This window comes from Mustela putorius, unplaced genomic scaffold (genome assembly GCF_011764305.1).
Source record: "Mustela putorius furo isolate JIRA1106 unplaced genomic scaffold, ASM1176430v1.1 tig00000107_pilon_pilon_pilon, whole genome shotgun sequence".
Lineage (NCBI taxonomy): Eukaryota > Metazoa > Chordata > Mammalia > Carnivora > Mustelidae > Mustela > Mustela putorius.
In genome coordinates, this window is record NW_025421284.1 from 5,536,096 (window position 1) to 5,557,188 (window position 21,093).

Sequence of the window (21,093 nt, forward strand, 5' to 3'; positions counted from 1 at the left end):
GTGCTCTGGAGCCAGATGGTGGGGTTGGTTGCATCACATGTAAATTTATGGAATATCATTGAACTGTACACTTTCAGATGGCTGAAATGGTGAATTCTATGCTATGTGAGTATTACCTCACTAAAAATAAATTGCAGGGGTGCCTGGGGGGCTCAGTGGGTTGAACCTCTGCCTCTGGCTCAGGTCATGATCTCAGGGTCCTGGGATGAAGCCCCGCATCAGGCTCTCTGCTCCGCGGGGCCTACTTCCCTCTCTCTCTCGGCAGCTCCCCCTGTTTGTGCTCTCTCTCTGTGTCAAATAAATAAATAAAATCTTAAAAAAATAAAAAAAACCACAAAAATAAATTGCAAATAGAAGAACAGATTATGAGAAGCAAAACCTTAAAACTGAAAAAAAGCAAAGATTGTGGTGAAATTGGGATAGGGAAGTATTTGATAATTTGATAAATGCACAAAGCACGGACTGTGACTAAAACGCTGACATACTTGACTACGTTAAGATTAAATTAATTTAAATTCCTATCCATGGACATGAGGAGGATGAATTTAAAAGATAATCCACAAAATGGGTATGTTTCAATCTGTTGTAGTCACGTAGTGATCAAGACCCAGAACAAAAAAAGAGTCCTTAAAAACTAAAAAAGAAAAAAAAAGTGAGACAGAGAGAGACAGTCTCATGGGAAATTAGGCAAAGGTTAAGAACTGGCATTTCAAAACACTAAACTATAATGATTAATAAACAAAAAAATGTTCATTCTTTCTAGCAATTAGGAAAACGTAAGTGTAGACAGACTCTCTTATCTGTCACTTACCCAAGTAGGTAAAGCCTAAAAATATTTAAAGTTAAAAAGTTTTTTTTTTGAAGATTTTATTTATTTATCTGACAGAGAGCGATCATAAGTAGGCAGAGAGGCAGGCAGAGAGAGAGGGGGAAGCAGACTCCCCACTGAGCAGAGAGCCCAATGCGACACTTGATCCCAGGACACCGGGATCAGGACCTGAGCCGAAGGCAGAGGCTTTAACCCACTGAGCCACCCAGGCACCCAAAAATAGTTTTTATAAAATACAATATCAAGCTAAAACATTTCGTATTTTTAAATAGTGTGGCCTAAAAATCTCCAGGGTTGGTGTCTGCTGAGAGTTGATGGAAGTGGCCAAGAAACTTCACGGTCAGCAAATCCCGAGAAGGCGGGCACACACCAGAGAGGAACACTGGCAGTTTCTAGTGGTTCCCAAGCCCTCACTCTGGCACTGTCAGGCCAGCCCTGAGTGTCCAACAACTGGGGGAACAGCGGAGCGCATCGCTCACTTACAGAAAGGAGCACAGCAGATGAAACGAATGAACACGGAGAAGCCTCAAAGGCCGTGCTGAGTAGGAAAGACGGCACATTACAAAAGGATCAGAACGGTGAGATGGTGTGGTGTCACTTCAGTAGATCCAAGAGGGCTCCGGACTGTTTCCCGGCACATGCCCAGGCTGTGAAAGCATAGAATCGTGTGTGCGAGGTCACACACAGTCTAATGTCTGGTCAGATCTCCCTGTGGGCACTCAGAGCCTGTGCTGCCTTTTCTCTGTGTGGTCTTGCGCACAGTGACCCGAGACACTGGCAGCAAGCTGTGCTGCCCACTCCGCAGGCTGCCAGAGGCTGGGTTCACGGCAGAAGCCGGTTTCAATTCTCAGCTTGTGTTCTACCTTTGCTGCTGCTTCCAGTCAAAGTCTTAATCGGAGATTATCTTGGGAAATAGGCTGGTCCCAGGCAAGAATCACATGTGAAACCTCTGGGTGGGCATCCCGGTGACCGGATGGATGGAGCACGTATCCGAGGAGAACCCCATAAAGTAGCGGCCTGCACCACCGGCCTCCATGCAGGGACCGTGCTCAGGGAGCCCCCCTTGTGGCAGAACACTGTGCACCCTGGGGGTGGTGGAAATTCTCTGAGTGAGAGTTCTGTTCGCCCCCCAGAGGGAAGCCTGCGTGGGGCTGGCTGGGGCGTGCTTGAGGACCATCTGTGTGCCCTGGGGCAGGGCCAGGCTCTGGGAGGGTCCCCTCTGGTTCAGCCCTTGGTGCCTCCGCCTGGTCTCCTTTCTCTTGCAGGCTCTCTCACCCTGCTGGCCTTCCTCCCCGACCTTAGACGTCTTGTGCGCTGGACCAGCTTGCCTCACCAGTCCTTGGAATTTTTAACCTTTCTCTCCCAAGATAAAGGACATGCAGACAGCAGCAGGTAGGACGTGTGTTTGTGGAGTGGGTGTGAGTGCTGCTCGTTCATTAGCCCACACAGGGCGGCCCTGAGGTCGGCCTCGCAGGGAAGCAGCAGAGAGAGGAGGGAGGCGCCTCTTCTGCGCACCTGATGCGCTCCGGACGCTGAGCAGACGCTGAGCTGGACATGCCTGGAGGCGAGCCCCCGAGCCCTCACATCCCAGTGACCGAGATGCCAACCAAACAAAAGACAGAGTAAGGGTTTTTTAAATTGATACAAAATGTATTATTTGCCCCGGGGTGCAGGTCTGTGAATCCCCAGTCTTACCCGAGTCACAGCACTCACCACAGCACACGCGCTCCCCAGCGTACATCCCCACCACCCTCTCCCTGCCCCCCCAGCCCCAGCCCCTCTCATTTGTTTCCTGAAGGACAGACTGAATTTTGAGAGTCACCAAGAGGGGGCAAGATAGAGAAGGGCAGGGCTGGGACCCAGCTGTAGACATGTCAGGCTAAAGGACAGGCTCGCTGCCCAGTTGTTAGTGGTTAGGCCCACCCCACAGAGGGAGCAGCAGGCACAGCAGGCCTGAGGTCAGACGAGCGCAGTGCATTCTGGGACTACAAAGGGGTGGTGGGGGGGCTGGGGTCATGGCCTGTGTGGCTTTGGGGTGTCCTTGGGGAGATGATCTATGGCTCTACATGGGCCTTCTATGGCAGGAAGAGGAAGTGTCTGGTGAGTGGGCTGCGTCTCCCCTGCTGACAGCACCCGAGACTCCACCACTAAGGGTCAGGGCCTTGGGGTCTCTGGGCCACAGCTGCGGTTTGGCCTTTACTTTGTGAGCATTTAGGTTCTGTTGTTTGACTATTAAGAAGTCTCAAATAAAGAGAGATTTCTGAGCATGCTCTAAGATCCAAGCTGGTTGTGAATTCTGCCCTTCTTCATTCGCTTGTCTGTAGAAGACTGTGACTTTTCATATTTTCTATTTTGTAGACACCACTTGAATTTAACATCTGCATAGTTCATCTCTTTTTATCTCAACCCCTTGTTTTTCTGATAAGTTATAGTAAAGGAACATAGTAACAGAAAATATTAACTTTCCAGGTTTCCACAGTCCCTAAACATCAGAAAGTGGCCAAATGGCTGTGGCCACCCTCAGGACACAGCAGCACAGAGAGGCAGGGAGCTCACACCCAGAGCAGGACTTCTGCTGTGAGGCTGTCCCCGCTCTCCAGGCGGTGCTGGCTGGCTGACCCCATGCACAGGTCACGGAGCAGGCTGGGCACCAGCTCTCGTATCCCAGACAGCCCCTTCGCAGCTCACATGGGACCCTGAGCAGAAACCCGTATGTCCTGGCCCTCCACAGTCTGCTTTTCGGAAAACTCTCCACTATTTGCTCATTGAGGACAAAGCAGGAAAACAAAGATGAAAGAGTCTCTTCTGTTGAAGGTTTTGCTGTTTTTTCTCAACCAGCATGTCATATTTAAGTAAATACCATTGAGATAAAAATCTTCGACATGTAGGAAGTTTCTAATGTGTTAATTTGCTAATTTTTCTGAGAAACCCAGAAGAACTATATATCCTTCTATCACAGCAGAACAATGACGGAGCACAGGAATTAAGATTGTTTCCAGTTCAGGGCGCCTGGGTGGCTCAGTTGGTTTAGCACCTGCTCAGGTCGTGATCCCCGGGGTCCTGGGATCCCGCAGCAGCATCAGCATCACAGCCCGCTCAGCAGGGAGGCTGCTTCTCCTACTCCCTCTGCCTTTGCCCCTTCCCCTGCTTGTACTCTCCCTCTCGCTCGCTCTTTGTCAAATAACATACACATAAATACATAAATAAATAAAGAATAAAATCTTAAAAAAATAAAAAATAAAAATAAATTGTTTCCAGTTCAGAAGTAGTGAAAACCAAATATAATGAAAGGGTTTAGAAAATCCACCTGTTTCGACCCTGCAAACCCTTTGCCCCTCCAGGGAACTCAGTGGCAGATGTGGGCAACTGTCTGCTCACACACATTCCATTGTTCTCAGGATTTTACTCTGACAAAGAGCAACTCAGGCCCTCCCCTCCCATGAAGGCAAACATCCAGTCAGCCTTGGAATGCGAGCTATCTGAGAGCAGGACCTCCTGTGTGTTATGGCACACTGTGGTGGTGGGGGTGGGGTGGGGTGGGGACTGCTGCTGAGGACATGGAGAGCCCCTGAGAAAGCAAACCCTGGTGTGGGCTCAGACCCTTCAGTGCTGGCCACCAAATGTCAGCTAGGTCTGGGCTTCAAGAACATTGCTGAGGGCTGACCCATCTCCCACTCCTACAGAAGTTGTCCACCACCCCTAAGTCAGGTCTGAGCTGGTTTGGGCTGCCTTTAGTGGTGTGGGGGGCTGGAGACAAGTGAAAGGCTCCTAGAGCCACAGATCAGTCATATTCTGTACCCACAGGGACTTTGCACTCCTGGCCACCCCTCGCCCAACTCCTGCTCATCTGCAGATCTCACCTGAAACCCTCCCTCTGCCAAGCACGCCTCACCCCACCTCTCTAGCTAATCTGGGGCCCTTTCAAAGGCTCTCCCTGCCATCACAGGTAGCTTTGTCCTGTGCAGCTCTGCATGTCATTCCTGTGGCTGTCGCGGTAACGTCTGCCTTCCCCACGAGGCTTTGGCTTCAGGAGGGCTGCAACCATCCTCTGCCCCCTATGAGAACCAACAGCGCGGGACGTGTGGCAGAAATGGAGTCTCTGCCAGGTGTTCCAAGCATTACCTCAGTTTAGTGGGACCAACATACACTGTCTGCTGAGCTCAGCCTAGGCAGGAGGCCAGCTGATGCCGTCTCTGACAGAGAGACTTGAGCAAGTGAAGCGAGGTCCCGATAGCGGGTGGAAATGCCATGTCCCAGATGGACGGCTGTGGGTGTGAGGGCCTCCTCAGGCCCTCCATGTTCCCCGGGCCTGACCTCTGGCTGGCAGGTGCAGGGGCAGAGTGGTGTGGCAGGAGGCCTCTGCAGCCCGGCCTGGGTGGGTGGTCCAACAGAAGAAGTGGATTCTATCCTGAAGAAACACAAGGAGAGCTCAAGTCCCGACTATGCAGACTCAGCTCCCAGGGTTCAAGCTGAGGGTCCTGTTTTGTTTCCTCTTAGTTATTTTTTTGTCTTCTATTGTGACCTGTCATAGGATCAAAGGAAAATATAGATCACTGCATAATCTCCTCTGTTTAGCATCACTCACGTTAGGGTGCTGAGTGTCTGAAATGCCTCTGAAGCTCTTTTTTTTTCCCTCATGCCATTCCCACTCTGAGACCATCTTTGCCCTGATGGGGGATGTCCCCGTGCCACCCACACGCACAGCTGCACGGTAGTCTGGGTCTCCTGGCCTTGAGAGCTCCTACGTCGTGTTTGTGAGATTCACAGATGGATGCGGTTCTGAGTTCGCACATGTCTGTGAACACACAGAACTGCTGTCCCCTCCTCCTGTCATTCTGTGCAGGTCTCCATGGTGAGAAACTCCACACCTGTTCACTGTCCTCTGGCACACACCTGTGTCATCTGCATTTCTTGGTCACTGAGAATAGTGTTGCCATGAACGTTCTGGTACCCAGGAGCATGTCCCGGAGCAGATCTGGCGGGTACGCGCACCTCCAACTCTAGTGCAAGGCCCAAGTCTTCGCAAAGATGACAGATTCCAAATGCTTTTTCTGCTGCCATGGAGATGAACTTAGGGCTTTTTTCCCCCTCCTTTAATCTGTTGATATGTGGAGTATAGTACTGATTTTATAATGTTAAACTAGCCCTGCGTTCTGGGATAAACCCTACTGATCACGATATATTGGCATTGTTCCACGTTCCCTGCCTGGGTTTACTGAGAATTTCTGTGCCTGTGCTCGTGCACGACCCATACTATTCTTTCCTTGTTCTAGTCTCTCATTGTCAACTTTTAATATCAATATTTATGCTTATCTTACAAAATAAGTTAAGATCTATTCTTTCATTTTCTGTTCCTTAGAAGAATTTATGTAACATTGGGATGTTTTTCCCTTAGGTGTTTGATGAACTTCTCAGGGGAGCATCTGAGCCTTGGAGTCTTTCTAGACAAATGACTTTTGATGATTGATTTAGTTGTTGTTTTGTTTTTTAGGGTTATAAGACTTTTTGATTTGCTATTTGTGTTTGAGTTATTTTATTTTTTCTTTTCTTTTTTTGTTTTAAACTCTTTAGGATTTTTTTAAAAATTTAATTTTATTTTTCAGTGTTCCAGAATTCACTGTTTATGCACCATACCCAGTGCCCCATGCAATATGTGCCCTCCATAAAACCCACCACCAGGCTCACCTAACTCCCCACCCCCTCCCCTCCAAAACCCTCAGATTGTTTCTCAGAGTCCACAGTCTCTCATGGTTAGTCTTCCCCTCCGATTTCCTCAAATTCACTTTTCCTCTCCATCTCCCAATGTCCTCCATGTTATTCCTTATGCTCCACAAATAAGTGAAACCATATGATAATTGACTCTCTCTGCTTGACTTATTTCACTCAGCATCATCTCCTCCAGTCCCGTCCATGTTGCTACAAAAGTTGGGGATTCATCCTTTCTGATGGAGGCATCATACACCATAGTGTATATGGACCACATCTTCCTTATCCATTTGCCTATTGAAGGGCATCTTGGCTCTTTCCACTGTTTGGCGACTGTGACCATTGCTGCTATAAACATTGGGGTACAGATGGCCCTTCTTTTCACTACATCTGTATCTTTGGGGTAAAAACCCAGTAGTGCAATTGCAGAGTCAGAGGGAAGCTCTATTTTTAATTTCTTAAGGAATCTCCACACTGTTTTCCAGAGTGGCTGCATTCCCACCAACTTGCATTCCCACCAACAGTGTAAGAGGGTTCCCCTTTCTCCACATCCTCTCCAACACATGTTGTTTACTGTCTTGTTGGTTGTGGCCATTCTAACTGGTGTAAGGTGGTATCTCAATGTGGTTTTGATTTGAATCTCCCTGACTGCTATGAACATTTTCTCATGTGTCTGATAGCCATTTGTATGTCTTCATTGGAGAAGTGTTTATTCATGTCTTCTGCCCATTTTTTGACATGATTATCTATTTTGTGTGTGTTGAGTTTGAGGAGTTCTTTATAGATCTTGGATACCAGCCCTTTGTCCATAGTGTCATTTGCGAATATCTTCTCCCATTCCATGGGTTACCTCTTTGTTTTGTTGACTGTTTCCTTTGCTTTGCAGAAACTTTTGATCTTGATGAAGTCCCAAAAGATCATTTTCCTTTTTCTTTGGAGACATATCTTGAAAGAAGTTGCTGTGGCCGATGTTGAAGAGGTTACTGCCTATGTTCTCCTCAGGATTTTGATAGATTCCAGCCTCATGTTGAGGTCTTTAATCGATTTTGAGTTTATCTTTGTGTGTGCTGTAGGAGAACGGTCAGGCTTTTCTTCTACACATAGCTGTCCAATATTCCCAGCACCATTTATTGAAGAGACTGTCTTTTTCCCACTGTATATTCTTTCCTGCTTTGTTGAAGATTATTTGACCATAGAGTTGTGGGTCCATATCTGGGCTCTCTACTCTGTTCCACTGGTCTATGTGTCTGTTTTTGGGCCAGTACCATGCTGTTTTGGTGATGACAACTTTGTAGTAAAGTTTGAAATTGGGCAATGTGATGTCCTCAGTTTTGTTTTTCTTTTTCAACATATCCCTAGCAATTCAGGGTCTCTTCTGGTTCCATACAAATTTGGGGATTATTTGTTCCAACACTTTGAAAAATGCTCATGGAATTTTGATTGGGATGAAATTGAAAGTATAGATTGCTCTGGGCAGTATAGACATTTAAACAATGTTTTTTCTTTCACTCCATGAGCATGGAATGGTCTTCCATCTTTTTTTTTTTTTTTGTCTTCTTCAATCTCTTTCATGAGTGTTCTGTAGTTCCTCAAGTACAGATCCTTTACCTCTTTGGTTAGGTTTATTCCCAGGTATCTTATGGTTTCTGGTGCTATAGTAAATGGAATCAATTCTCTAATTTCCCTTTCTATATTTTCATTGTTAGTGTATAAGAAAGCAACTGATTTCTGTACATTGATTTTGTATCCTGCCAGATTACTGAATTGCTGTATGAGTTCTTGTAATTTAGGGGTGGAGTCTTTCAGATTTTTCATATAAGATATCATGTCATCTGCAAAGAGAGAGTTATTTTATTTTTTCTAAGAATTTGTCTACCCCATTTAAAAGTTTTAATTTATTAGCATAGAATTATTTAAAAATACCCTCATATTTTAAAATGCCTGCAATATTGGTAGTTAAGTCTCTTTTTAAAATTCTTTACCAAAATTGGGATGATTTGACCATAATCTAATCAATTTTTTTTTCCTGCCCCATTTTCTCTCTCCTCTCCTTCAAGAAATCTAGTTGTCCATATATTAGAGCTCTTGATAATATACCATAGGTTCTTTAGGTTCTATTATTTTTTAATTTTCCCTTCAATTGTCCTCTGTATTCTTAATATTGGATATTTCTACTTCTCTGTATTCCATGAATCTATATCCCATGAATTTGGCCTTGGCCACAAGAGCCATATAGCTGACTGGACTTGTAGTCCTTTGGCTTCCCGAATGTAATGTAAACCTTTGATACACATATTCATTAAGAAGCAAGGATGTGGAGCAACTGTATCTTCCAGTGGGACAGTTTCTCATTGAGGTTGCATTGTCTTGGAGATCCACGAGCATGACCTAGAGACCGTGGCCTGCCCACTGTGGATTCTGTGTTGTGGAAAAATCCTTGAGTCTCCCACAGCTTCACTGAACAATAATTTCCTGACCATCCTCACGTTTGGTCTCTGCTCTTTGTAAAGGAGAGAAGAGAGACTGGAAATGAGCCAGTTTGTTCTCTGGGGTTGGGTGATTAATGCGTGTGTGGGGGGGTGGGAGTGACTCCTGGGGTCCCTCCTCTCAGGGACCTGAGTGAGGTCTGTGTGTCTTCTAGTCTCTGAGATGTGAGGACCCAGTGCCCAAGGCAGGAGTCTTGAGTTTCCCACCAACAGCAAAGTTACTTTTTCAGCCATTGAAAGAGTGTCCGGCCGTCATGGAAGGACAGGAAAAGCACTGGATGGGCGGTTAAGCTGCTGACTCTCAGTGCACCCCTTCATTCCTTGGGCTTAGATTCCACAGCCGTGTAGTCACCCGCCAGTGAAGTGGGATCTGCAGCTTTCCCAGCTCAGCATCTGTTCTTACACCCAACTCCAACACCTAAGCTTCCCTTTGGCAACCACATTATCTCACCTGCCTCCTCCCAAACAGTTCCAGAGGGCAGACCCCACCTTCCCCCCACCCTGAAGATGGACGTATGATCCAAGTCTACGCAACCCCATGCTCTGTCCTCTGGGTGCTCTGATGGCGTCAAGGATGACAGCGTGACCCAAGCCAGGCTAAAGACACTTAAATCCATGACTTCATGGAACCCGAGAGAGAGAAACCCTTTCCAGTAGAATGGATGGTGAGTGGATGTCAGCCCGGAGTTGTGGGAGGCCCCAGATGCCATGAGAGAGACTGCCTGGGAATGGGACCTCCACAGAGCACTTAGCAGGATGGAGGGTTGGAGAGGGTCCAGGTCACACTGTGAGAGTGTGAGGCCTTGGGCCTGCCAGGTCGAAACCCAGTCTTGACTTGCCTCTTGCAAGTGTTAATCTATTTCTATCACTAAAAGATGTTAATTTAGGGGCACCTGGGTGGCTCAGTGGGTTAAAGCCTCTGCCTTTGGCTCAGGTCATGATCCCAGAGTCTTGGGATCAGGCCCCACATCGGGCTTTCTTCTCCTTGAGGAGCCTGCTTCCCCCCTCTCTGCCTGCCTCTCTGCCTACTTGTGATCTCTGTCTGTCAAATAAATAAAAATCTTAAAAAAAAAAAAAAAGATGTTAGTTTATTTTACTTCAGTGAGTGTGTCCAGGCCCTTGCTATCCAGAGTGCTAGGTGACACCTCAGGATTGACAACCCCTGAGACTTCCCATGCACACTTTACTCACAGGAGGGCCATGGCTGGGGGAGACAAGATGGTAGAATCTGGTCTCAGGGGAACTCCAGAACAGTTCTGTCCCTGTTCCTTCTCTGTCCCAGGAGAGGAAAGCCCCAGAACAGTGAAGGGAGAGCCAGCAAGAGGAAGAGGCCCCTGGATGGTTAATTGGTCTGCTTGTTTTTCCTTATTTTAGGGTCCATTTTGTCAAAGTGTATTTTTACTAGGAAATCACCCATTTCCTCTAGGTTTCCAATCTGATGCAATAGGTTTTTCTTATTTGACCTTTAATTACTACTCTCTGTTTTCCCTCAGAATTTTCACAATTACTGAACAAATATTGATATGTTATTATTTAGTAAAGTCCATACTTTATTCAGGTTCCTTCTGTTGTACCTTTTCCTGATCCAGGATCCCAAAACAATGTGCCATATGACATGTGGTCCTCATGTCTCTTTAGTCTCTTCTGGGCTGTGACAGTCTCTCAGACTTGTCTTGTTTTGATGGCCTTGGCAGTATTGAGGAGACCTGGTCAGGCATTTGGTAGAAAGTTCTGCATTCAGATTTATGGCGTTTTCCTCATGACTAGACTGAAGTGCTTTTTCATCACTTTATATCAAGGGAATGTGCTCTGGAGGTCACTTGTCGCTGCCCTTGTTAACATTGGTCACCTGGCTGAGGCAGTGGTGGTCGCACTTCCCCACTATGAGTTCCTCTTTCCCATGTGCATACAGTGTGTCTTCTTGAGCAGGAAGACACTATGTGGAAGCCACACGGTGGGAGAGGGAGTTAGTCCTCCCCCTTGATGGATAGCAGAATATCTGGATATGTTGTTGGGAATTCTATTAAGAGAAGTCTATTCAACCCATTTGTAAAAACAAAACAATGTAATCTGTTAATAAGCCAAGTAATTTAAAAGGCAGAGAAGGCATTGAAAAAGGAAAGTATTAGCAAAGGATGCATTGCTTTTGGCAAGGTCACTGTCCTAAGGGGACCAGAAGGGACCATTTTTCAGGTTGAGTGGTTAGAGGTTATATGGAGTGTGTATGTGTGAAACTGCAGTTAGGTTAGGTAGTCAGTCTTGGTTTGCTGATCTGGGTCTGTTAACATGAGTGACTCCACTTTGCGACCTGTAGATTCCTTTTTAACTAATCACTGATTTTTACTAGTGTGGACACCAGAGCAGTCATTTGAGGCTCTGTGGTTATACTCTAGCACTACAGTATTTGGCTGCTTATTCATTCTGGCTTGACTACTTGGCTTTCCATTAGCTCCACTTTCCCTTTGATATCATTCTATCTTTGTGGGGGTTTTTGTTGGTATTTCCTTCCTTTCTGATACTTCAAGATTATCTCTGCTTCTATATTTACTTAGTCCTAGTGTCAGCAATTTCTTCAAAGACCCCTGGTTCCTCTTATTAGAGAATGGTATCAAAGTCTCACCTGTGGGAACTGAATGTGCTCAGCGGACGATGCAAGGCAGCATATGCATGTATTTCAACCTTAGTAAACACACCTAATTAAAGATTTCTATGTGGAACTGTCTGTGTCCATATTAAGCTAAAGATGAGTTTATACTGATCTCTCCAACCTGGCCCATCATCACGTGGATATTACGATTTTCTCCCTTTGCTGATCTGTAACTTCCTACTCCAACAGCGACGAACTTGGCTCTCCCCACCATTGATTTAATTCATTGCTCTGTTCCAGAATACAGATGTGGTGTTTTCAGAACTGTTAGCTGCCACTCTTAGGGGGAAGAACTTTATCAAATAGGGTCCACTGTGTATATACGTATATTTCTCCTTAATCAAAATATTCCATTCATTTCCAAAATTACTTAGGTCAGCATCTTTTGTCATACAACATACAGTGCAGTTTTTCTTATATATACATTTCTAATACAGTGAGGATATGTGTCGCATTCTGTATTCCACTGAAGGGGAGGAAAATATTTTCCTTGGTCCAAGGTTCTAACCTCGGGGCTAAGAATGAAACTGACATGAGAGAGAATAACAGGAGGAAAAAACCCAAAGTGTAGTGATGTGCACATGGAGACCCAATAATGAAAACTGATGTCTACAGAAATGACCAAGGAAGCCAGGTTTCAAACCTTTTAGACAAAGAAAATAAAACCGTGTGAAATCACAGGACAAAGAAAACTTAACCTTGGGAGCTTCAATAAGTAAGGATTTCTAAATAGAATAGAGTAGACCCTCCCTCCGGTGGGCACCCCGGAGTGTGGATTCCCACAGGTGCCTCAGGCTGGAACCCAAGCCTTTGCATATATGCTGTGCCTCTGCCAGGGGCACCGTTCCCTCCTCCTGCTTCCCGTCCGGCTTGTTTCTCCATGGCTGAGCCTCAATTTGCCCCCAATGACCTGCCTCATGCCTGCTGGATGAGTGTGAGCTTTTCCCCCACTTAAATGTTCCAACCTTCTAAGCCTTAGGGTCCCCTTTGTAAGATGGGGTGCTGATGGCCCCCATCTCTGGGAGCAGGAGGCAGGGAGACCCCAGGGGCAGACTCACTCAGGACAGGCTGGGAGAGTGACTGTCGCTTAAAACAGCCCAGAGCCTGCCCCCTTGAGGAAGATGTACATGTTCACGGCCCCCAGCTCTGGGGTCCTGCTGCCAGCCTCTGGCAGTGAACCTCCTCACACCCTCTCTCCTGTCCCTATAGCTTCCTGGACCTGTTCTTGCAGACAGTGGAGAAGCGCTTCATGGTGGGACACAGGGTCACCTACTACATCTTCACTGACCCGGTGCCCCTCCAGGAGGGCTGAAAGATAGTGGTCCTCATGGTGGGACACAGGGTCACATGCTACATCTTCACCAATCAAATGGCTGCTGGGCCCATGTGCCCCCCTGGGAGAGCCAGATGTTGGTGGTCCTCACGGTGGCCACAGGGTTACCTACTATGTCTTCATTGACCAGCTGGCTGCCAGGCCCATGTGCTTGTCCAGGAGGGCTGAAAGATAGTGGTCTTCATGGTGAGACACTTGCTACATCTTCACTGACCAGCTGGCTGCAGGGCCCTTGTGTCCTCACCGAGAGGGCTGGAGGGTGGTGGTCCTCCAGGTCTGTGGTGCTCCACACTGGCAGGATGTGTCCATGCAGCACATGGTGATGGTCAGCTGCTTCTGTGAGCAGCACTTCCTCTTCAAGTTGAGCGACTTGGTGTGCAGGCATAGACCTGAAGTTCTGTGACCACATGGGTGTGGAGATCCTGTCTCCCCTCTTTGGCACCCTGTACCCCAGTTCCTACTGGGAAGCCTGCAAGGACTTCGGCTACGGATGCCAGCCGTAGTCCCAGGCCCACATCCCCAGGGATCAGGGCAGCATTTACTACCTGGGGGCCTTTTTTAGGGTATTGGTGGTGGAGGTTCACTGACTGACCTTGGCCCGTCACCATGCAATGGGGGTTGACCTGGCCAATGAGATGGAGGCCATATGGCATGACAAGAGCCACCTGAGCAGGTACCTGCTGGATCACAAACTCACCAAGATGCTATCTCTGGAGGACCTGTGGTACCCACAGCTGCCAGGCTGTCCCTTGGAGGACCTGTGGGACCTGCAGATGCTGGACTGTCCCGGGAGGATCTGTGGGATCCGCAGCTGCTGGGCTACCCACCACCCCCCCTCCCCCATCATGGAGAAGCTGAGATACATGGCTGTGCCCAAGAATCACCAGGACACCAGGAACACGTGAGGGGCTGCCCCCGGTTTCCATCAGGGGATGCTGCCAGTGGAGCCATCAGAGCAGGTTCCTTCTTCTGTCCCCTTGAGGGAGACTGTGAGGCCCAGATGTCCAGGGTCCCTGCACATCTGGGGCTGCACCTCCATGCGGGAGGCCTGCTTGGGGGCAAAAGTTTCTGTCATGTGGCCACTGCATTTTGATAACTTCTGGCTCATTTGCAGCTATGAATGGCTCCAGTTTTATGTCAGATGTTTTTCTGTGTCAATGCTGAGCAATCATCTTTAAAAAGAACAGTCGAGAGAAAAGGTTTCCTCCCTGGTTCTAAACAGACACATCTTGGTGGGGCTGGGAGTGGCCCTGTAGCCGCCGTGGAGCCAGAATGGGCCCTGGCTGGGTCTTCCCTCACAGTCCCATGGGGCTTCAGGGTCGAGGGTGTGCCGAGCCACCTGCCAGACCCCCAGTCCCCTGACTGCCAGAGGCCTTGGCTGTGGCCGCTAGCTCATCCTCCAGGAGAATGGAACCCTCTGGGTTATATGTGGTTCCTGCCTTGGTTTTAAGTGGCTATTTCTGTGCTGGTATTTGTAATGGCTCCGCCGGGATGTGCATCCTGCTGGGACTCCTCAGTGCCCACCGGTGGGTTTGCACTTGTGCCCCCATCTGGCTGCGCCATGTCTTAGTAAGCATTCACTGGGTGCCTGCAGTGAGCTCAGTCAGAGTGTGAGAGTGAGAACTAAGATACAGGATCTCCGCTCAGGGCCCTCCTGGGACTCACGATGGTCCTGAACTCCTGACTCACTTCTTTCCTATTGTGGCATATCAGACATATAACCGACTCTGTTAAGCACATTTCAGGGTCAGTTCAGTGTCAGTAAGTACGTTCGCTCTTCTGGACCTGCCACCGCCATCCACTGCCACAACTTTGTCCTCACCCCAAACCGAACTCGACTCACCCTCACCCTAACCCTCCATCTCCCCTCCCCCGCCCTGGCACCCACTAGCTCCTTCCATCTCTATGAACCGGTGCTCTCCGTCCCTCACAAGTGGGGCCCTTCAGTATCAGTCCTTTGGGGACTGGCTTATTTCATGTAGCATAATGGCCTCAACTTCTGTCCCCATGAGCCTGGAGCTGACCCACTTTTCTCCCAAAGGAGTGGCTCAGCCCTTTCCTGTCTATGCCGAGCCTCCTCAGTCCCCTCTGTCCCCCTCATCTTCCTTCTCAGCCTGAAGATGATCCCAACCGATCTGCAGCTTTGAAGAGCTGCAGAAAGTGAGGGTACCACTGAGGGCATGTTTCAGAAAGCTTTCCATTTTCAGTTTTTGATTCAAAGCCCCAAGAACTTTAAAATGCCAGCAGTGTTACAGTGTGGGCCAGAAAATCACAAGCCTCTCTGCACTCAACACCACCTAAACTATTGGCCCTTTCTTGTCACTTGAGCTGAATACAAATGATTGGGAGTAGGAGCTTGAGGGCAGGTCCTGAGTCAGCCTTTGTGTTTGGGGGACAAAGGCCATGGAGACAAGCTTGTGCCGAGCCTGAGGAGGGGGTCTGTGTGGAGACCCCAGCTACAGACACTGCTGTCTCATGATGCCCCTCAGCCCACCCCAGTGCACCTGTGCTGGGAGAGCCCCGGCTCCCACCTCTCTGCAGAGGGCTCTCTCCTGCTCGGGTGGTGCCTCCTCCCCTGCCAGTCACTGCCAGCCTGCAGCATGGGAGGGTAGATACCCCGACGACCTCCAGCCCTGGGGACAGAGCCAGTGCGGGTGGGGTGTGGTCTTCCAGCTGGCTTGAGCGCCAGGCCCCCACCGTGCTCACTCTCCTGTGGGCTCAGTGGACTACGTCCTCCCTTAGGCTTCTTAGGCCCAAACCGTCCCCTGCTCAGGAACCATTCTCGGCCCAGGCTCCACACGCTGGGATTGGGAGCAGGTCATCTGGACCTTCTGGACTCGTGCTTCCATGCCCATGACATGGGCATAGGCTGGCCTCACAGACTCGTCAGAGGAGACCCAGTGCAGAAAGATGCAGGCCACAACATGGGAGGTGCCAAGTGACCCCAGAGGGAGCACCTGGGGCCTTGCACAAAGCACCAGGCTCAAGAGACCCAGTGCAGGATCTGGGCACCAGGCCACAGGGCAAGGGGAGTCCTGGTGGGGGAGGCCCTGGTGAGGGGTAGGAGTCCATGGAAGTGTCCCAGAAGAGGCAGGAGACAAGGAAGGCAACAGGACTGAGCTTCCCCAGGTGGTCAATGGGAAGAGTCAGAGGCTCACACAGACCTTTGGGTAAACTCAGAGGCCCTGGAGATGTTGACTGAAATGCTGTCATTTGGTCGGAAAAGTTGTGCCACAAACACTCAGTTAACATTGAATGAGTTACTCTTTGTTGCTTCTAGGAATCGGTGTGTATGAGCCAGTAGAACTCACACTGCATGAAGGCTAGGATACTTTTCATCATTTCTCAGGACTAGATTTTTCTTGAGGAAATGCTAAGCATGTGTCTTTCCATTCCTTTCTTTGTGGAATGGGCCTCTGTTTTCAGGGGCAGATTCCTGGTGCTCATCACCGCTGTGAGTCCCGAGGACGACCCTGTCACCTCCCACAGTGGAGGTGACCCCAAGGGTGAGGGGGGCGCACTGATGAAGCCCCAGTGCCCAGGACAGAGCAGGGACCCCAGGTCCTCTGCTGAATGAGGGGGGGCATGAGGGAGGATGGGGGGAGGGAAAGACAGAGGGAGGGAGGAGGGGAGAGGGGAGGGGAGAGAGGGACACAGGGGAGGGGTCGGGGATGAACGACAGAGTGAATAAATGAAGTAGGGGGGGAGGGAATGAAACTGCAGAAACAGGTCCACACATCAGGAGCCATTATTTTAGGTGAGGTCTCAAGAAATCACAGCTCAGGCCCTGCATGGTGGCTCGGGGCTGGTCCATCTGTCCTCCCAGTGCTGACCTTCCTTCTCCTTGGCCCTCTGTCATCCTGGATCCTCTGTATGTCCTCCTTAAACTACTATGAATGTCCCAGGAGTAGGGTGGCAGGAGTGGGGTTCAGGAGGGCCTGCCGTGATCCTTTGCCCCAGACAACACTGAGAAAGGAGCCCCAGGACATTGTGTCAGGAGGACTGGGATCAGGATCCCCTCCATCTCCTTGGGCATGAACACTGTTCCATTCCCTGCTGTCTCACCACTACTGTGCCCAATACTACTGAAAACACATCCGAGGCCAATCGAGCCAGAGTTTCTGGGGGTGAGTCCCAGGCTGAGCCCTCCTAGGTGATAGGTGGGCCTGTGGCCTGGGATGGGTGCCGCTCACGGTTTCTCAGACAGGGGTGCCTGTCCGCCTTCTCTCCAGGGGCGCTGCATCGGACCTCTGGTTCCCCACGTTCTCCCCAGGGCTGCTGGTCCCCAGACCAGACACCTGCCAGTCTGAGGGTGACCAGCACTGCCTCCCCAGGGTTTCCTTTGCCTGAGTCCTTCCCCGGGAGCTCCTGCATCTCCTGACACACACTCCCTGTGTGCCTCTCCTCCCCCTTGAACTTGCACGTGTCTAGTCTCTGTCCCTGTGGGACCCAGAGACTTGGAGCATGGAGTGGAGCAGACCCATGGGAGACCTTTCTCTGGTCTAGGGTGGTGAGCGATGCTTTTGCGCTCCGCGGTGTGTCTTCCAGCTTTCTGCATTTCCCTGGTTTCTGTGTGGGCCACAGGAGGAAACAGCCGTGTCCTGTCTGGGGACCGACTGTGGTGTCCCAGCAGGAACAGGGGCCTTGGCCCCGAGATTGTGCCCAGAATTCCTAAAGGGGTCCCTAGGATGACATCTCCTCTGTAATCCATTGGGCGTCTCAACATCCAAGAAGGGAAATTCTATGTCAAACAGAGAGAAGAAACAAAAACCAAACCTAACCAAACCCCAAACAAGGGCCCTTTGAAAATAGGTGCAGACACAAAGGCACCTATTGAGGGATTCCACTTCCAGAAACCTCCAGAACACGTGCAGGAACAGGAAGAGAAAGCAGCTTAGGGCTTGCGAGGGGCCAGGCTGGGGGAACAATGGGCAGGAGGGTTTGGGCTCAGGGTCACCTCCTTTGGGGAAGGAGATAGCCTGCAACGATGTTCTGGGGCGTGGTGGCACAGCGTTGGGAATGCACTTCATGCTCATGATGTGTTCCAGGGAAAACAAGAACTTTTATTTAAAATAAATAATACACGGCATAGAGGAGATGGACGGCGGCGAGAACGGTGACTCCATACAGGAGAGGAAGAACACAAGGAAGGGGGATGAAACATTCTGGGGGGATGTCGGGGTCAGGGGATGGAACTGACGGCATTTTTCTGGGAAGATCTCCCCGAGGAGTTGTGGGCTCTGGATGCGGGTCTGGGAGGCCCGCAGGAGAAGGTGTTGGGGCAGGGGTTGGGCTAGGGGTGGGGACAGGGTCAGCAGTAGTGGCCGGTGCAGGATCCAGAGCAGGAGCTGGGTCAGAGGCAGGAACAGGAGTCCAGGCAAGGGCAGGGAAAGGAGCAGGAGCAAAGGAGAGGGACTGGGTCTGGGGCGGGAACAGGGGCCTAGGCAGGGCCAGGGGAAGGGGGAGTGGTCCTGGCAGGGCCAGGGGAAGGGATGGCGGCAGTTGAAGGGGAAGACGCAGGGACAGGGCCTGGGTCTGGGGCAGGAACAGGGAAAGTGGAGGCCTTCCTGGCAGGGGCAGGGGCAGGGGCAGACGCAGGGCCAGGGGCAAGACCAGGGGTAGGACCTGGGTCTGGGGCAGGTGCAGGGGCAGTGGCCCTGGCAGGGAAAAGAGAAAGGACAGGGGCAGGGGCAGACGCAGGGGCAGGGGCAGGGGCAGGGGCAGGAGCAGGAACGGAGGCAAGTGCCTTGGTGATGACTGGTGCAGGGTCAAGGGCAGGAGCTGGGTCTGGGGCAGGAACAGGGGCACCGGCAGGGAAAGAGGACGCCTTCCAGGCAGGGGCACGGGAAGGGGGGTGGAAAGGGCAGGAACAGGGTTAGGACCTGGGTCTGGGGCCGGTGCAGGGGCCGGTGCCTGGGCAGTGGCCCTGGCAGGGAAAGGCGAAGGGATAGGGGCGGGGGCAGGCAGGAGGCAGGGGCAGGAGCTGGGGCAAGGGCAGGGGTGATGGCCTGGGCGAGGTCAAGGGCAGGAGCTGGGTCTGGGGAGGGAACAGGGGCCCAGGGAGGGGTCGGGGAAGGGGTGGGACCAAGGGAGGATCTGGGTCAAGGGCCAGAACAGGAGCACAGGCAGGGGCAGGGGAAGTGGGAGTCGCTCTGGCAGGGTCAGGGGCAGGGGGAGCGGCAGGAGCAGGGGCAGGAGCAGGAGCAGGAGCCAGCTCTCCCCGGACAGCATCATCATCATCTTCGTGGGCAGGCGCCCGGGCACCTGTGGGCTCCCGGTCTCCCGCCGAAGTGACTCCAGACACCATGTGCCCCTCCGGAGTTGCTGAAGTTGGGAGTGGGTCTAGCTCCTCCGCTGGAGAAGCTGGGAGAGGAGAGAAGGTCACCCGCGGGCCTGCCTCTCCCTGTGGCTTTGCAGAGACAGAGCCCAGCCCGGGGCCTCCCGGAGAAGCCGCAGCCACGAAGGAACCCTCCCCGGGACGTCTCCCCGAATGCAGTCCACCCCCTGGGTGCTCCGAGCCAAGTCGAGGCTCCTGGCCCCCACACCGGCCTGTGGGGGCTTCTCCCTGTGGGGCCCAGCACCGACCCCTCCCCACACAGCCACAGGCAACCCCCACCCCAGCCTTCTCACCCTCGGACTTGGCCTCCGTGGGCTCCGTGTCCAGGACCGCAGTGCAGTGGAGTACCGCGGGCAGTGGTCTGGGAGGTAGCGAGGGCCTTCCCAGGACCGGGGACTCCGGGGTCGGGGAGGGGTGCGTGTCTTCCCGCCTCCTTCCTAGTTCATCCTTGGCCTGCCAAGGCAGAGACGGGGAGTGTGCAAGAGGCGTCAGAGCCCTGCCTGGCCGTACCCACCGTGCTCCTGCCCAGTGCCCCTGCTTCTCCCAGATCCCACGCAGACCTGTGCGTGCACAGCCCCGCACCTGGGTCAGTGACCTGGCCTTGACGGTCTCTGGATCAACCCTGGACAGAAGGGTGCAGCCCCCACACTCCGTCTCATGACCTGCCCACCAGGCATCTGACCCCTCATCAGCCTGCTCCTGCTTGGGGCGTCTCCACCCCCCATGAGCTCTCTTTACACACACACACACACACACACACACACACACACACACATCCACACACGGGGAGGAGACGTAGGCCTACACGGGTCGGTCAGAAGGTGTGGGGCTGTCTGACTTGAGCCTCCCGGTATCACCTTTTGATTTTTTTTGCCAAAGGGCCAGAGTCGTTGGGGAAGCCTGACACGACCTGCGCAGTGGGGGGACGTGTCTGGCGGGCGAGCTCTCCTCTGCCTGCATCCTCTGGGCTTCGGTAGGCAGCAGCAGAACATGGCGCTTCCTTCAGGATCTGCCCAGAAATGAGCTGGGCAGGGGGGTTTTCTCTGGAATGCGGGTGCCTGGATACGTGGGTTCCAATTCCATGGGCTGTGTCGTCAGGGAAGTGAGGTCACCACTGCCTGGGGGCTCCTTCCCGGACTTCCTGCTCCCACCAGAGCTCCCTGAGGGTTAGGGTTAGGGTTAGGGTTAGGGTTAGGGTTAGGGTTAGGGTTTAGGGTTAGGGTTAGTGTTAGGGTCAGGGTCAGGTTCACAGTCAGGGTTAGGCTTAGGGTCAGAGTCAGGGTTTAGTTAGGTTCCAGTATAGGGTCAGGTCGGGGTTAGGGTTAGGGTAACGGTCAGGGTGAGGTTTAGGGTCAGGTTTAGGGTTTGGGGTTAGGGTTAGGTTTAGTCTTAGGGTTGGGGTTAGGGTAGGGTTAGAGTGTTAGGGTCAGGGTTAGGGCTAGTGTAGGGGTTAGGGTTAGGTTTAGATTCAGGGTTAGGTTTAGGGTCAGGATCCGTTTTAGGGTCCGGTTCAGGGTGAGGTTTAGGGTCAGCGTCATCGGTGTTACGGTCAGGGTTTGGGTCAGGCTCACTGTCAGGGTCAGGGTCAGTGTTAGGGTTAGGGTTTGTTTCTTGGTTAGGGTCAGGGTCAGCTTTAGGGTATGGTTAGGTTTGGGTTAGGCTCACAGTCAGGGTCTGGGTTAGGGTTAGGGTTAGGATTAGGGTTATGGTTAGTGTTAGGGTTAGGATTTAGGGTTAGGGTTGGTGTTAGGGTCA

General features: G+C 51.2%; 1 pseudogene; it reads left to right on the forward strand.

Moving 5' to 3' along the window:
* Window positions 1–1,802: 1,802 nt before the first annotated feature.
* Window positions 1,803–13,906, forward strand: LOC123394823 (annotated as a pseudogene).
* The last annotated feature ends 7,187 nt before the right edge of the window (window positions 13,907–21,093 follow it).